This window comes from Chiloscyllium punctatum, chromosome 4 (assembly GCF_047496795.1).
Source record: "Chiloscyllium punctatum isolate Juve2018m chromosome 4, sChiPun1.3, whole genome shotgun sequence".
NCBI lineage: Eukaryota > Metazoa > Chordata > Chondrichthyes > Orectolobiformes > Hemiscylliidae > Chiloscyllium > Chiloscyllium punctatum.
In genome coordinates this window covers 13,066,998-13,085,022 of record NC_092742.1, presented here as the reverse complement: position 1 = coordinate 13,085,022, position 18,025 = coordinate 13,066,998, and the positions used below count along the sequence as shown (strand labels likewise).

The following is an 18,025-nucleotide window of genomic DNA, read 5'->3' as shown; positions in this document are numbered from 1 at the left end:
TAATTTGGCTATTTAACTTTTCACAGCAATTTCCTTATTTTGTTTTCCTTTCTTGAAATGTATTATCTCAACCACTTCCCAAGGTGGCTGATCACATTATGACAATACCAGCTTAGTCTTCTCATTTTCCTGGGCAGATTTGTCATTTCATGAGAACGGTTCATGAGAATGGTCCCAGGAATGAAAAGCCTAACATGAGGAACATTTAAGGACTCTGGGTCTATACTTGGAGGTTAGGAGGAGGAGGGGAGGAGGAGGAGGGGGGATCTAATTGAGAAGCTTGCAGAATACTGAACAGCCCAAACAAGTGGATGTTGGGCAGATGTTTCCAGTAGTAGGACAAACTAGGACCCCAGGGCACAACATTAGAGTAGAGTAATGGGAAGATCTTTTAGAACAGAGTTAAGGAGAAACTTCAAAACAGACAGTGGTCGTCAGTCTGTTGAATTCACTGCCAGGGCTATGGAGTCCAAGTCAGTTAGTATATTTAAGACAGAGATAGATAGGTTCTTGAGTGTCAAGGGGATCAAGGGTTACAGGGAAAAAGCAGAAGAATGGGGTTGAGAAACTTATCAGCTATGATTGAATGGTGGAGCAGACTTGATGGGCTGAACAGCCTAATTTCTGCTCCTGTGTCTAATAGTCTTATTCTATTCATTAACATCAGAGGATCGCCCAGCCTCTTAACTGTAGTCATAGGTCTTCTTGGAACTGATGCACTGAGATGACTGTCCAAAGGACTTTCTGACCGACTTAAACTTCACAAAACTGACTGAAATCCATTTGCTTCTATTTCTAAATCAAAATTAAAATTCCAAAAATGTAACTTTGTTACGACACAAAGTCAGACAGCCGCATCAAATCAGCCTCTCTCCCCTTGTATTTGCATCAGCATAAAATTAAAACATTCAATGACCCCCAAAATTGATCCCAGTGGTTCCTAACCAGGCTTTTTGAATAACCAGTACCAGACATTGTGAATAACCAAACATCAGGTTTATACCTTAAATAAAAGATTTAACAAATTATTACTAATTCAATGGCTCTCAAAGTTAAGCAACAAGGTAATTAATGTCTATGATTTAAACCCAAATCTCGTTTGAATTCTAGCCCCCTCCCCACACAAAGACTGACAGACAAACAGACAGACACAGTTAAGGGATAAGTCAAAGGAGAAAAAAATTTTTAAAATGCAATTGGCCGGCTCACTTAGACTTCATGATCCATAATCTCTCAGGTACATGTGATTGTGGCTTAGCTTCCTGAAGACAATAATGCAAATAGCTTCCTGTAATTAACTTCCAGACCTGCCTCAAATCTCAGTTTGTTTATTCTCTTTTCTTTTAGAAAAGCTGTTTACTTAATGTCACCTTCAACTCTCAGTTCACAGCTCCAAAACAAAAATGACAAAAATAACAAAGGTCTTAACAATGAAGGTATTATACGCTTTCATTGCAGTGGTCTCAGATGACATGAAGGAAACATCAGCCATTTGGTACATTGTAGGATTACATGAACAGCAAAGAGATGACGACCAGACAATGGCTTTATTGATCCTGCTTGAAGGATACATTATGGTTGTAACACTTCACAGTTCCGCTTTGAATATTGCTATGGGATCATTTTGGTTCTCCCGAGAATGCAGGGTGTCACCCTAATGACTTTAAAAAAGTGGCCCCTCAGACAGTGCAGTACACCTTCAACAGTGCAGTGAAATTTGACAGCCTAAATTTTTAATGTCCAAGGCTTTTGGAAAATTTGTTTACCCAATACACTGCAAAATTTTGTGGGGAAATAGTTCACTTGGTCACAGCAACACACTGTCATTGGCAGTGCTAAATGCAAATAACTCCAAAGTATCTCTCATGGTGTGCCTCTTCTGAGAGATGATACCTGTATTGTTGCGAGCTCTTTCTTGTGCATGGAGTAACTTAAGCTTTCTCTGTTTCTCACTCTTTTCTGGTGCTTTATTCAAGACTTGTTGCCTACTTTTGTGACAGCAGCTTTCTCCTTCTCAAGTACTTGAAAACAAACAGACTCCCCACTAAAAGTGAAAAGGTGTGAACAGCTGATGAGCTTTAACCAGCAAAATCCACTTAACATTGCAGACTTTAATTCCCCAAACGTGTGTGTGTTCACCAGTTATATTATTTTAAGGAAATAGAATACTTACTTCACATACTCTGCTCGCGGCAAGCACATCCAGATCACTTCATTTAAAAAAAATTAAAACCAGATCTGCCGTGATATTAGTTACATCATGTTGGTGGCTGCATTGCTTCAAAGACAACAGCATTACACCATCACAAAATACAAATGGCATGAATTTGCTAATGATACGGAGGGCTCTCTCTTACAGAGCATAAGATCTAACATACACCCAGAGCTTCATGTCAGAAGAAAATGGTATGGCAAGTTGGAGAATTTGAAATGTGAATTCTAGTTGAAATTTTAAGCATCCAACATTAAAGGATTGCCTTTTCTTTTCCATCGATCACTTGGTGTCACACTATAACACATTCATGTTAAAAGCAACACTTTGTTGAGTGGATATTACAAGGTCATAATAAATAAGTATTCTCTACACTTAAATGAGCGTTAACATAGGTTTCACTGTCACGTTTTGCTACAATCAGCTTTTGAAAATTTTTGATTGTGGTAGAAGGCCTGTTAAGTGCAACAGCTGCCAATTTATAAATTTCACATTACAAAACATATGTCCCACTTACATTAGTGTCAAGCTAGTGAACGTACACACGGGCAATCTTCAGAAACTGAACTGAAAGCTTTTTTTTCAAAAGAAAATAAGCTAACCATCCAAGACAGTTTCTCAGCTGTCAGGTAGATGTTTCACAGAAAGTACAGTATCAACTCACACAGTGGCTGCAGGTCTCGAAATCCATCCCCAAAATAACAAATAGGTTCAGCATGTGGACCAATTTCATTACAATCCAGCTATCTTGCTTACAATGCCTCCATCACATCTTCCTAAAGTGCAGGATCTACTATTCCTTCTGCAAGGAGAACTTTAATGCACTTAGAGCTCAAGTATAGCAAGTAAACTGGCAGTTTAGACAATTCCTAAAATATTGATATAAAACAGCATAACTTTATATTGCCGTAACATTAAGTTGACTGACAAGCTACTCATTTGGAATTACACTTACCATGGAAATACAGGTTTCTTAAATCAAAAATAATAGTGTATAGGAATATTAGACAGGAATGAAGCGATAAGAAGTGAAATGAAACTCAAAGTGATAAGCCAGAGGGGTAACGCTAATTTCTTGCAAGAATTCTAGATAACCTGATACCTTTAAAAATGGCACCAGCTTGAAAGATGCCAATGTCCTCAGTGGGAAAGTATAGGTCAGCAACAGTTGCAGAATACTACATCTGAATGTCATGTTTAACAAGGGGGCCAATGTTTAACTGGGATGAGCATAATTAGACACATGCTATTTATCCTATATTATGTATCTTAGACTATTTTGTGCTGAGATGTTATAACAAAGTACTGAAGTCATTGTGTGTCTAATTTATAAAACAACATTCAATGCTGAGAAAAATATAAACTGGCTCATGCCTCCCTTATTTATACTCCTCTATGCTGACGTGGAGTAATATTACAAGCACCATTAACACTGATAGCTTATGAGAACACAGAAGCAAATGCCAATTTAAGTTCCAGCTTTACACGATAGAACAATGGTCTACTTCTGCACCACAAACGCACACCAGAAAAAAAACACTTCAGGACTTCTCTCCCAGTCGAGACAATTAACAGCACCTCTTATGGAACACCTCCCACTGCATGAACCTACCTCTGGCTCCCCTTATTCTCTCACTCTCTAATGGTCATGAATCGTGGGGAAGCAGGCAATTCAGCCCATTGGGTCCACACCAACCCTCCGAACCATCCCACCCAGACCCAATTCCTACCCTATCCCTGGAACCCTGCATTTCCCATGGCTAAGCCACATAGCCTACTCATCTCCAGACAATATGGACAATTTAGTATGGCCAATCCACCTAACCTGCACACCTTTAGACTGTGGGAGGAAACCGGAGTACCCAGAGGAAGAATGTCTGTGTGGAGTTTGCACAGTCACCAGGATGGAATCAAACCTGGGTCCCTGGTGCTGAGAGACAGTAATGCTAACCACTGAGCCACCATGCCACTCATGCCTGCCTGACAAATTGCTGTCAGACAGATGCATGTTTGAAATAGCAAGCCAACGTCTTGTCTTAAATACAAGTTACAGTCAAGAAAGATTCTTAGATCAAGTTTTTTTGAAAAAGTAACAAAGAGGATTGATAAGGGCAAAACGGTAGATGCGATCTATTTGGACTTCAGCAAGGCGTTCAACAAGGTTCCCCATGGGAGACTGGTGCGCAAGGTTAGATCTCATGGAATACATGGAGAGCTCACCATTTGGATACAGACCTGGCTCAAAAGGTAGAAGACAGAGGGTGGTGGTGGAGGGTTGTTTTTCAGACTGGAGGCCTGTGACCAGTGGAGTGCCACAAGGATCAGTGCTGGGTCCTCTACCTTTCATCATTTATCTAATGATTTTGTCGAGAGCATAAGAGGTATAATTAGTGAGTTTGCGAATGACACCAAAATTGGAGGTATAGTGGACAGTGAAGAAGTTTACCTCAGATTACAATGGGATCTTGATCAGATGGGCCAATGGGCTGAGAAGTGGCAGATGGAGTTTAATTTAGATAAACAGGAGTTGCTGCATTTTAGGAAAGCAAATCTTAGCAGGACTTCTACACTTAATGGTAAGGGGGGATGGCAGCGGCACGGCAGAGGAGGTGGCGGATAAGAGTATCTGTGAGCTTTACCAACTGACTGAGATAAACGGAGTGTTTTTTTTGTTCAGAGCTTCTTTTGACTCTACTTTGCACACCTGCGAGGAGGGTCAAAGGGGATCACCTAGCATGTACAGGCTTTAATAAACTTTGTTTGCAGAAGTTGATTTGAGCGAATTACATCTTATGTGTGAAACCTCAGGAAAAGAATCTAACAAACCGACAAAAACAAACTGGCCCAGATGGAGTCTCCAGCTCCCCACAAGGATCCTGTGGGGAACAGCTAGCAGGAGCATTCACTGACATCTTTAATATGATCTGAAGTCCCCACCTGCTTCAAGAAAACCACCATCATCTCAGCACCAAAAGAAAAATCATGCTGTGTGCCTCAATGATTACAAGCTGGTGGCTCTAACCTCCATAACTATGAAGTGCTTCGAGGAGTTAGTCATGGATCACATTAACTCCGGTCTACCAGCCTGCCTTGATCCTTTGCAAGTTGCCTATCATAGCAACAGGTCCACAGCAGATGTCATCTCCCTGGCCCTACACTTACCCCTGAAACATCTGGATAACAAGGATACCTACATCAGGCTCCCACTTATTGACCATAGCTCCACCTCAACACCGTAACTCCAAACAGACCCCTTTCCAAACTCCAGCACCTTGGTCTTGGCTCTCCCCTCTAACTGGCTCAACTGCCTGCCCATAGACCACAACACTTCCTCCATGATAATCCTCAACATCAGAGCCCCATAAAGTTGTGCACTCAGCTCCCTACTATGCTACTTATACACTCATGACTGTGTAGCCAAATTCCAACCAACCCCATTTACAAGTTTGCTGACACCACCACCATTGAAGGTCAGATCTCCAACAATGAGACAGTACAGGAAAGAGACAGAGTGCTCAACGGCAAGGTATAAAGACAATCTTTCCATCAACATCAGGAAAAGAAAAGGAGCTGGTTATTGATTTCAGGAAGTGAATGCCCGTCTGCATCAATCGTGCAGAGGTGGAGATGTTTGAGAGAGGGAAGTTCCTGGGAGTGATCACCATCAAGCCCGTCCTGGTCCATCCACATTGACAAGTCAAGAAAGCACAACAATGCCTCTAATTCCTCAGGAGGCCAAGGAAATTCAGCACGTCAATGACATTTATCAATTTTCATTGATGCACCACAGAAAGGATCCTAATCTGGACATATCACAGCAACTGCTCTCCCCAAGACCGCAAAACACTACAGAGTCATGAACACAGCCCAGTCCATCACATAAACCAGCCTTCCATCTACTAACCTCATCTATACTTCCTGCTGCCTTAGGAAATTAGCCAATAATCAAAGACCCCTCCCACCCTGGGTATATTCTCTTCCGTCAGAAGATACAGAAGTTTGAATACACATACAGATTCAAGAACAGCTTCTTCCCCAATGCTATCAGACTTTTGAATGGACTTGCACAAATGTAGATTTCTGACCTCTGTGCACCTTCTCCGTAGCTGTTCTTCTACCCTGTTGCAGTTTGTATGGTACAATCTGCTTGTATAGCACGCAAAACAACACTTCACTATCTTGGTACATGCGACATTAACAAAAAGTAATGATCGAAATTTTAATAAAGAATATTTCACATATTCCACTAAAAGGCAGATTTTGCTAAGATACATGTGGGTAAGCATTGAAGTCCTTTTTGATTGGAAGCATTGAGTGGAGTTGAAGGAGTTATTGTTCAATGTGAAACCAAGTTCGGCCAGTGAAAGAGTTGTACTGGACTTCTGGATAAATTTGGGGCAAGGCCAGTGGGCCTCTCAAGCTTGCCTGAAGATCATGACCGATCAGACTTTAGACTGAACTCTAAACTTCCAATTAGTCTTTATCACATTAAAATGATTTGGAGGTGCCAGTGTTGGACTGAGATGTGCAAAGTTAAAAATCTCAACATCAGGTTATAATCCAACAGGTTTCTTTGGAAGCACTAGTTTTCAGAGCACTGCTCCTTCATCAGGTGGTTGGGTTTATGCAACACATGAAAAATATATTAACAAACCTATATTCCATTGATAATCTAAAGATTATTCAAAAGGGAATAAAGGATCGCAGCCTTGAAAAAATGCATTTTGAAAATGTTGTTCCTTCACACTTAGACTAATTGCTGTTTTATTTTTAATTATTCTTCTTTTCCCTCAATGATCATTTACATAAATGATTTGGATGCGACCATAAGAGGTACAGTTAGTAAATTTGCAGATGACACCAAAATTAGAGGTGTAGTGGACAGTGAAGAGGGCTATATACTGGATTAGTGCTGCTGGAAGAGCACAGCAGTTCAGGCAGCATCCAACGAGCAGCGAAATCAAGGTTTCGGGCAAAAGCCCTTCATCAGGAATAAAGCTTTATTCCTGATGAAGGGCTTTTGCCCGAAACCTCGATTTCGCTGCTCGTTGGATGCTGCCTGAACTGCTGTGCTCTTCCAGCACCACTAATCCAGTATTTGCTTTCCAGCATCTGCAGTCATTGTTTTTACCTCAGTAAAGACGGCTACCCCAGACTACAACAGGATCTGGACCAGATGGGCCAATGGGCTGAGAAGTGGCAGATGGAGTTTAATTCAGATAAATGAGAGGTGCTGCATTTTGGAAAAGCAAATCTTAGCAGGACTTATACACTTAATGATAAGGTCCGAGGGAGTGTTGCTGAACAAAGAGACCTTGGATTGCAGGTTCATAGCTCCTTGAAAGTGGAGTCGCAGGTAGATAGGATAGTGAAGAAAGCACTTGGTATGCTTTTGTTTATTGGTGAGAGTATTGAGTACAGGAGTTGGGAGTACAGGACATTGGTTAGGCCACTGTTGGAATATTGTGTGCAATTCTGGTCTCCTTTCTATCGGAAAGATGTTGTGAAACTTGAAAGGGTTCAGAAAAAATTTACAAGGATGTTGGCAGGGTTGGAGGGTTTGAGCTATTGGGAGAGGCTGAACAGGCTGGGGCTGTTTTCCCTGGAGCATCGGAGGCTGAGGGGTGACCTTATAGAGGTTTACAAAATTATGAGGGGCATGGATAGGATAAATAGACAAAGTCTTTTCCCTGGGATCGGGGAGTCCAGAACTAGAGGGCATAGGTTTAGGGTGACAGAGGAAAGATATAAGAGAGACCTAAGGGGGCAACGTTTTCACGCAGAGGGTGGTACGTGCATGGAATGAGCTGCCAGAGGAAGTGGTGGAGGCTGGTGCAATTGCAACATTTAAAAGGCATTTGGATGTGTTTATGAATAGGAAGGGTTTGGAGGGATATGGGCCGGGTACTGGCAGGTGGGACTAGATTGGGTTAGAACATCTGGTCGGCACGGACAGGTTGGACCGAAGGGTCTGTTTCCATGCGGTACATCTCTATAACTCTATGATAGCTGTATAGTTAAAATGAATGCCACACTGCCTCAGCATCAATGTCCAACAACCATCTGAGGAAAAATGATCAGCTTACGTTCTAAATCAACTTCATAAATAGATTCAATGTTGAATGTGGAGGTCAACTGGTAAAAAGTATGGTCTTTTGTCACAAAAAGCATACATCATCAATTGCAGCACCACTACCCTTCCTGGCACCACAAACGCATCTTCCAGATAAAACAACACGTGATTTATACATTCGATTTAATATACTGCTTTCACTGCTCCAATGTGATCGCCTTTTCCATGGGGAAATAAAAGTCTCACTTGACAGAACACCTCTCTTCAATTCATTACCGTGATCTGCTGACCACATGTTTAAATTTACTAGTTCACACTCTCACTCTCTCAAACTTTCTAAACTTTTCCAACAAAGCTCAGGAATCTAATCTTTAAATTTGCAGTCCTCCAACCAAACATTATGCTCATCATTTTCAAAGAGTAAATGTTTACCCCTTTTCTTTGGGGATGACAGCTGTTGATTATTCCAGCATTACATTTATTGTGCCCAACAAGTCCACACAACTTTAACCTAGCTCAATTGGTTTTCACATTGAAGAACTTTATCTTCAACGCCACTCGCCTCATCCTATGCAGATGTGAAGGATGCCTTGGTCGTAATTTACATCACTACAAGCACTTTAGAGAAAAAATTCCCAGAGGCTCTACTCATTACGGCTGGTGACTTCAACCAAGCCAACCACAACAGAGTGCTTCCAAAGTACCACCAATACCTCTTCTACACCAGAGGATCAAACTTTCTGGACCACTGCTACACAACCAAAAAGACACCTACTACTCCATTCTCCACTTCAGAAAATCAGATCAAGGCCTCTCAGCTTACAAGGAGAAGTTGAAATGGGAAGAGCTTCACAAAAATACGTACAATGCTGGTCAGAAGCTGTGGAAGACCATCTCTTGAAATTGGTGGGCAATTAAGTTTTTACAATGATCTCATCTTGTCCATAAATAAGAAGTTAATGAGGGAGCATTTTGTCTGGGAGGTCTCAATGTCTAACGAAATGGAGCGCGGATGCTGACAGGCCCATTCAGCCACACAGGATAAGGAACTCAGTTGGTACTTCCTAAAGTCCGGAAAATCTAGACTCTTTTCTTCCCCCACTCACTCCCACCCAAATCTTTCTTCACGAAAGCTGCAATTTATCCAGCTTAATAAGAGGCCATTGATGATGCCAAATAAAAGATCTGAGCCAGCTATGAAGCCTGCGCAGTGTTTGCCTTGGCAGCATCAAGGGGAGCATTCCCATGGGATATTATAAGCAAGAAAGAATATTCATTTTAACCAGGGCTATCCTGCCCAATCAAGATACCTGAAAATCTTCCCAGTGCCAAAGGTCCTACCTAATTTTCTCTAGTAACTGCACATAATTGGCTTCATATAACTGATCAAAAACCGGGGTAATAAAAATGCTTAAGTACAGAAAACCTCCCTGTGACCACCAAAAGGGGAAACTGGTTCCATCCCCAAAGTTGGACATACTGGTAAGACCCCCCAGTCATGCCCTCTGATTTCATGAAGTTAATTTTGTACCCTGAAAACAAACCAAATAGAGTAATCACTTGTATTAAGTGGGGCATGGAGGTCATTGGATCGGTTAAAAAAGGGAAGGATATCAGCACAAAGAGTAATTTTATGCCTGTCTGATCCTACCTCCAGGGCAGTTATATAGGGATCCAATTGAATGGCTTCCACCAGCAGTTCGATCATCAATGTAAATAATAGTGGCGAAAGACGACACCCTTGACAGCAGCTTCTGCCAACACTAAAACAATCTGACCTTAAACCATTAGGGAGCACTGCTGCTTTCGGGTCACTATACAGCACTGCCACCCATTTGCTAAAAACCTCTCTAAGACCAAACCATTCCATGACATAAAAAGAGAGGTACAGCCACTCCACCCGATCAAGCGCTTTCTCTGCGTCTAGGGAGACTGTCAAACCCAGTATCGCTCTTTGATGACATATTTGGACCCATATTTAATACTTTAATATTGTTGGTAGACCTACGACCCTTAATAAAACCAGCCTGGTCCTCCTTTACAATAAAAGGCAATACCCGCTTCAGCCTTAAATGCCAGCATTTTAGGCAGGATTTCAAAACCCATGTTCAGTAATGATATGGGCCTGTATGAAATGCATTCTTCTGGGGCGTTCCCTTAAAGATAAGAGAGATATTTGCTTCTCTGAAAGAGGATAGGTGGCTACACTGACTGAATGAATAATTGTACATATCCAAGAGTGGCCTGGCCAGCTTGTCTATAAACTACTCAAAAAACTCATTTGGAAACTCATCTGGCCCGGACGCTTTACCACTCTGGAGCAGCCTCACCGCCTCTTGTACTTCCTGAATTGGAAAAGGGGCACTCAAAAAGGACACCTGCTCTGAGGTTCCACCCAAAAAGGTCCAGGGTCTTAAAATAAAGGCCTCCATCTTCCTCATTCTATCCTCTCAGCCCTCCGACTGATACAGCTCAAAATAAAACTTTCTAAATGCTACATTCATCTTTTTGGTATTACAAGTCAGAGTATCAGCACTCTCTCTAATGGATTTAATAGATTGGGGAGCATTCTTCTTTTTGGCCAAGTACGCTAAATACCTACCTGGCTTATCACCCGTATTCAAATAATCTCTTTCACAGAAGAGATTTCCCTCTCTGCTGTTTGGGTAAGTGCAACATTCAAAAGTAGCCATGAGTTGTAATCCGCTGTAACTTAGTTATGGACAACCTACCAAAATAGGCTAACTCAGCTGCCTTCAGGCAAGCCTCCAGCAGACGTTGCTATTCTCCCCTCTGTAGTTTTTGTGTTGCAAAGTAAGAAATAAACAAACCCCGCATGTAGGCCTTGGCAGTCTCCCACATCATCTGAGTTTATATCCCAAAAATTTTTAAACTCTTGCAAAAAATATTATAAACTTACTAATCTTTCAGGAGGAAAGGGCCCATACACCAGTGCCAGGAATCCACCTCACCACCTCCAGTCTTAACCACCATATACACTGCCACATGATCAGAAATGGCAGTATTCCCTATTCTGCTGGATAGTACAGAGTTCAAAAAGGCTGATGGGACAAAAAATGTCAATTCTGGTATGTTACTTATGTGGATTAGAATAGAATGTAAAATCCCTACCTTCAGGGTAAAGGCAACTCCATACATCCACCAACCCCAACTCCCTGTTCAAGTCCGCCAACTGCCTAGATTGTGGAGACATATCCACAAGACCCCCACGCATCCTGTCCACCTCAGAGTCAATAATGCCATTAAAGTCTCCCCTTATAATCGAATGGTGTGCCCCAAGGCTATCAATCTAGACAGCGCATCAGTTACAAATTTAAAGGGATGTGCAGAGGGGGTATTCATTCAGAATCCCATATCCTCTAACATGTTTTAAAGCTTTAAGTATTATGAATCACCCAGACTCATCAGTTATTTGACCTAACATTTGAAACGGAAGGTTCCTCCAAATAAGGATAGTCATTCCTCTACTTTTAGAGTTTAAACTAAAAGAGAAATACTCCTAGCCGAATCCTCTCGTTGCAAGTTCAAATGCTCCTTATCGATTAAGTGTGTCTCTTGTAATAGGGCTACATCAACCTTCTCTCTAAGGCTTGACAGTACCTTTTTTCTCTTGATTGGTGAGTGACTCTCCTTCACATTTCAGGTGCACCATTTAAACAGGGCTATGATCATCTATAGCAGTCAGTAAGTGAACCCCCGGGAGGAAGAATCCCACTCATAGCGCACCAAGCGAGAACCTTAAACAGTTCACATAAAAAGTTTAAAAACATAAATTCTAAAACTACTAAATCAAAACTACTACCAACTACTTGTATAACATAAAACATAACAAAGGAGATTTTTCCCCTTGTCCACAGTGGGTGCTCATACCACCCATTGATCCCACCATGACTCCTTCTAGCTGGAGCCATATCCCCACCCCAGGCACCACAAAGAAAGAAAAACAAACACCAATATCTTATGACAAGAAAGCAAAAAGTGGGTACCCAACCAGTCCCTTCCATACTGTAACCCTAGGCACTCCTAGCAGAACAAAAAATATAAAATTGTAATCCCGACATATAATAAAAAGGGAAATCAAGATCACCTCCCAACAACCAGGTAAACCAGGCAAATTACAAACAAAAAAGGGGGAGGGGGAGAAGGGGCAAAATAAAATAATTGTCCATATAATTCAGGCCAATCAGTCTATTTTAGAGCATCCAAAAAGTCCTTTGCTTTTTCCAGCAAATCAAAGTTGAACATGGAGCCTCCGCAGCTGAAATGCAGTCTCGCTGGATATCTCAGAAGTACTGAATATTCAAGTCCCTCAGCCGCTTTTTTACCTCAAAGGCCTCCCTCTTATGGATCACGACCAGGGAGAAGTCCTGAAAAAGCATAATTCATGTTCCTTTATATACCATAGCCTGAGGATCCTTCCCCAGTGCTCTAGAGGCTTCCAGCATCATTTGTTTGTCTCTGTGATGCCGGAGTCACACTAGGACCAGGCAGGGTGCACTGGTCCGATCAGGGCCTGCGCACTGCACCCTGGTGGGCCCGTTCGACCCGCACGAGACCTACCTGGACCTCCAGCCTTAGAAACTGGGGGAGCCATTGCTCCAGAAAGTTGATGAGCTGGCCTTCTTCCTCCCGTTCGGGAAGCCCCAGCAACCAGATATTCTTCCGACAAGTTCCATTTAAGGTCATAGCGTCTGTTGCCGTGCTGTACATCTGACTCTTCGGTTCAACCGCCCATGCCGACCAGTTATCCCAAGTCATCAACCTGTTCCTCCAAGGCCCGCACCTGGTGTTCAAAGGCCTGAACCCAATTCTCAGAAGATTCGGCTGCGGTCTTGGAAGCCGCAGCCCATTGCTCTGCCCCTCCGACATGCCACCCAAGACTCTGGATCTCCAGGTCATGCTTCGACAGCACGTCCGATATCAATTCCCATCTGGAGGAGACCCGGGCCATTGAAGCATCAATCTTCTCGGAGTTGTACAAACTCAGAGATCAAGCTCTGCTCTGCAGGTGAGTCAGAGTCCAGAAACAGACTCTTCGGTCCAACTCGCCCATGCTGACCAGATATCCAAACCTAATCTAGCCCCATTTGCCAGCACTTGGCCATCGCTCTAAAACCTTCCTTTTCACATACTCCAGATGCCTTTTAAATGCTGTCTTTGTACCAGCCTCCACCACTTCCTCTGGCAGCTCATTCCACACACGCATTACCCTGTATGTGAAAACATTGCCCTCCTTAGGTGTCTTCTCACCTTAAACCTATGTCCTCAAGTTCTAGACTCACCCACCCCAGGGAAAAGACCTTGCCTATTCACCCTTTCCATGCCCATTACTTCATAAACCTCTGTAAAGGTCACCCCTCAGCCTCCAACATTCCAGAGAAAAGCGCCCAGCCTATTCAGCCTCTCCCTGTAACTCAACCCCCTCCAACATCCTTTTAAATCTTTTCTGAACCCTTTCATGTTTCACAATATCCTTCCGATAGGAAAGAGACCAAAATTGCATGCAATATTCCAAAAGTGGCCTAACCAATGTCCTTGTACAGCCACAACGTGACCTTCCAACTCCTGTACTCACTACTCTGACTGATAAAAGGGAAGCATACCAAATGCCTTCTTCACCATCCCATCCACTTGAGACCCCACCCCCCCCCAAGGAGCCACAAACCCACACTCCAAGATCTCCCGCACAGCAACACTCCCTAGGACCCCACCTAAGTCCTGGCCTGATTTGCTTTTCCAAAATGCAGCTCCTCACATTTATCTAAATTAAACTCCATCTGCCACTCCTCAGCCCATTGGCCCCTGATCAAGATCCTGGTGTAATATGAGGTAACCTTTTTTGCTGTCCACTACATGTCCGATTTTTGTGTCATCGTCTACCTTTGAGTAAGTTTTGTTTCCACATGCTAGTTCTCCCAGTATGCCATAAGATCTAACCTTGCTCACTGGTCTCCCGAGAGCAAGCGAGCGAGAAAATAGGTGTAAGAGTCTAAAACAGTGAAGGGAGCGTGAGTGCCCCACTTTGTCTGGGGCAGAGCTCAGCAAAAGCAAACCTACTGGGTCTCTGTCATCTCGAATACCCTCTCACCAACTTCTACAGATGCATAACTGAAAGCGTACCTATCTGGGTGCAGAACGGCCTGAAATGGAAACTGCTCTGCCCAGGATCGGAGGAAACTACACAGAGGATGTTGTGCACAGCCCAAGCCATCACAGGAACCAACCTTTCATCTATGGACTCCATTTACAAGGCTCACTGCCACAGAAAGGCTGCCAACATCAAAAACACTCCTTCAACCTCTTCCATCAGGAAGATACAGAAGCCTGAACACACGCACCAATAGGTTCAAGGACAGCTTCTTCCCAGCCATTATAAAACTACTGAATAGACAGTCTTGCCTCGAATAATGCTGATCATGCTAACATTGATCTCTCTTGTACGCCCTGTGCAATGTAACCTGTATGCCTGTCGAAATGTTTTACACTATACATCATTGCTTACTGTGATCTGCCTGTATTGCTCATAAACAAAGCTTTTCACTGTACTTCAGTACACGTGAAAATAAATAAAATCAAACAAGAGGTTGCTATAGGTACCCACATACATCCTCATGAAGCCTGCCTTTCAGTGAAATATGTGAAACATCTTCTCATACCTCAGGGGTGCCCTATCAGCCTAACAGTTATTGAAGAGATCCAATACTCCCTCCAGTATGCTAGCACAGCCTTTGGTCGCCTGAGGAAAAGGGTATTTGAGGACAACATCAGATCTGACATCATGAACATGATTTACAGATCTGTGGTGGTTCACACCCTACATGGGCTGTCTCCAGCAAATATATCAAGCTGCTGGAGCAGTACCATCAATGCAACTTGCGCAAGCTCCTGCTGGGAAGAAAGATACATCAATACCTGTGTCCTCGACCACGCCAACATCCCTAGCATCAAGGCAATGGCCACCCTTGATGTGCTCAGCCCATTGTAGCCAATCAGCTGCAATGGCAGACCCAAGACAACTCAAGCGGATTGCTCTATTCCCAGCTTCAAACTGGCAGGTGAGCATCAGGTGGCCAGAGATACCCCCAAGACCTCAATGGCAAAGTGCAGCATTCCCAATTGACACCTGGGAAACACTGGCCCAAGACCCTTCAGGGGAGGAGGAAGAGGGACACTGCAAAGGCATCAAGCATTCAGAGACACCATCAGGTAAAAGCAGAAGTCAGGTGAAAACAAATATAAAGGAGCACACTGCCACACCAACACCCCTTCCCATACTTAACTTCTGCCCAAAGTGTAACAGAGCCTGTGAAACCACATCAGTCTGCACAGCCATCCACAGACTCCGTGTGGATGACAAACATCCTCATCTGGATGGTGATGGTGATGGTGGTGAAGGTGTTAGTGTTGATGAGGATGAGGATGAGGATGAGGATGAGGATGAGGATGAGGATGAGGATGAGGATGAGGATGAGGATGAGTTGAGCCTGCCTTTTAGTGGAATAAGTGAACATTCTTTATTCAAACCTTACCCTCTTTTTTTTTTCTCCCCTATTATATACTGATGATTGCACTAATGCAGTTTCCTGGTCTCATCCTCAACTGAAAAAATTCACTGATTGCTTCCAATTTATAGACTTTTGGCTTTAACCCTGATTTGAAGATGCTGGCGTTGGACTGGAGAGTACAAAGTTAAAAATCACTAACACCAGGTTATAGTCCAACAGTTTTATTTGGAAGCACCAGCTTTCAGAGTACTGCTCCTTCATCAGGTGGTTGTGGAGTATAAAATTGCAAGGCTCAATGCTCTGGGGCTACATGTTCAAATCCCAATCCAAAAGCTGCTGGAAATTGAAGGTTATTAATAATCCTGGAATTGAAAACTCGTCACATTAGTGATCATGAAACCAGCATAAATTGTGAATCCACATAATTCACTAATTCCTGGTTTTCTTCACAAATGACCCCACTAATAATGCGCTCTCAGAAGTATCTTAGTTCAAGGGTAATCAGGGATGAAATACTGGCCTTGTCAGGAACACCTACATCTCAAAAAGATGAAAAAGAAAAACTACTCCTATTTGACTTTACGCCCCACTCTCAGCTGCCTTTCCTTTTAGTTTTCACACTCAAAACTTAAGCATTTCTTGCTATACTCCGTTCCGATAAAAGGTCAATTTAATATCAACTTATTTTCCCCACCATAGATACTAACTAGAATTGCTAAATATTTCTAGTATTTAATTTCCAGTTTTCAGCATTCATGGACTTAGTTTCAGCTTGTATAGTCTTTATCCCCCAAACATTTTGAAAACAAAAAAAAATATCAAGAAACTGGGCGATTTATCTGGAGAAACAAAAATAATCCACATTAATTACTTCATCCTCAGAGTTATACACCAATTTTTTTTTAAATAAGAAAATCCTGAACTGTGAAGGTCTGTAGAAAGAAAAAACAATTTGGTTGCTTTAAGCACTGTACTACTCAGGCAGCCCCTTCAACATATGGCTGCTATGCAGACTACTGAGAATAACAGCTTTGAATTGGAGACAGTGAAGTAAACGTTTTCCCAATTACTAACAGCCAAGTATGAAAACCCACGTCAATTTACATACACTTCCACAGCTTCAGAATGTCAAACACCAATACAAACACAGACCTTTGACAAATCCACAGTTCACCATACTTTCAGTTTGAAGATACTGAAACATTGAGAATTCAATACCTCTCAAGAGCACGATATCACTTTCTAAGTGTAATTTCCCCAAACACCAGGTTCAGATGTGAAGACCAAAGCCATTGATTAGTGTTGTACAGCAGTGGAAAAGCCCTCTCGCTTTTAAAAACATTTTGAAAACAGAAGGGAACTGCATACATAGTCAGCAAGTCCGCAAATCCTTTTCACTTCCTCCAGTTCAAGAAAACAAGCGACTGACATTTCCTGCCAACGGTCCTTCCCTCAGATTAAAAACACTTCCACCAACAGGAAACCTTGAACTTACACATGTTGCTGTAAGACTTTATTTTTATTTATGTATTCTTTTAAGGATTAAAAGCTTTTCAAATTTGAATACTGCAGTAGGCAATTTAAGTTATTTCACTACACTGAACAAAACAGTTCTAACATGTTTTTTCTCTTAAAAAGTTCTGTTCAGTTAAATTTTAGTTTGAATATATGCTGTGTATGTACAGCTAATCATCATTCAACCAACTGACAAGTAAACAAAGCCAAAACATAAGTCATTTCCTCCCAAGAAAACTAAGCTTTAGGTGTCAGACTGGTTAGAATCAAGCAATTAGAACCTTTGCTTTTGGGACATCTAACTGCAGCATATTCATATATGGAGGGCAGACTGTTACACACAGCCTAGACAGCTGCCTAAAATGGAATTCTGTTCATAGTCTTGCAATAAACTTCATATTTAGTTCAGTTTACTTTCTGCATCAATTCTGTTAAATATCAATTGGAGAAAATGAACTGAATTCTTCAATGTAGTATTGCCTACATTTTCAGTTAACACACAACATAGTAATTTTTTTCAAAATTGTGATAAGGGAAAAACCTTGCTGACTAAAGTTGTGGTACCACGTCAGCAACTGAATAAACGACCTTGATTTGACAGACGTATACTCAAGTTTCAACAGATGACATGGGAAAGTGAGCAGAGGCTAATGCTTCGTGCACATGAACAGAAATACAGCTATCCTTTTTAAAAGGTGG

General features: G+C 42.2%; 1 protein-coding gene across 10 annotated transcripts in view; it reads right to left on the bottom strand.

Moving 5' to 3' along the window:
* The window catches only part of foxn3 (forkhead box N3), a 469,004-nt gene that overhangs the window by 407,725 nt on the left and 43,254 nt on the right, over positions 1–18,025 (bottom strand). Inside the window, exon 1 of one of the 10 annotated variants that reach the window (XM_072568102.1) lies at positions 17,030–17,139. The exons of 7 other annotated variants lie outside the window; for them this stretch is intronic. The gene's annotated coding sequence lies outside the window, so the exon portion shown is untranslated. Of the gene's footprint in view, positions 1–3,167; positions 3,187–11,906; positions 11,969–17,029; positions 17,140–18,025 lie in introns of those variants that run through there. 2 more of the 10 variants (XM_072568101.1, XM_072568106.1) reach the window with 2 other exon arrangements.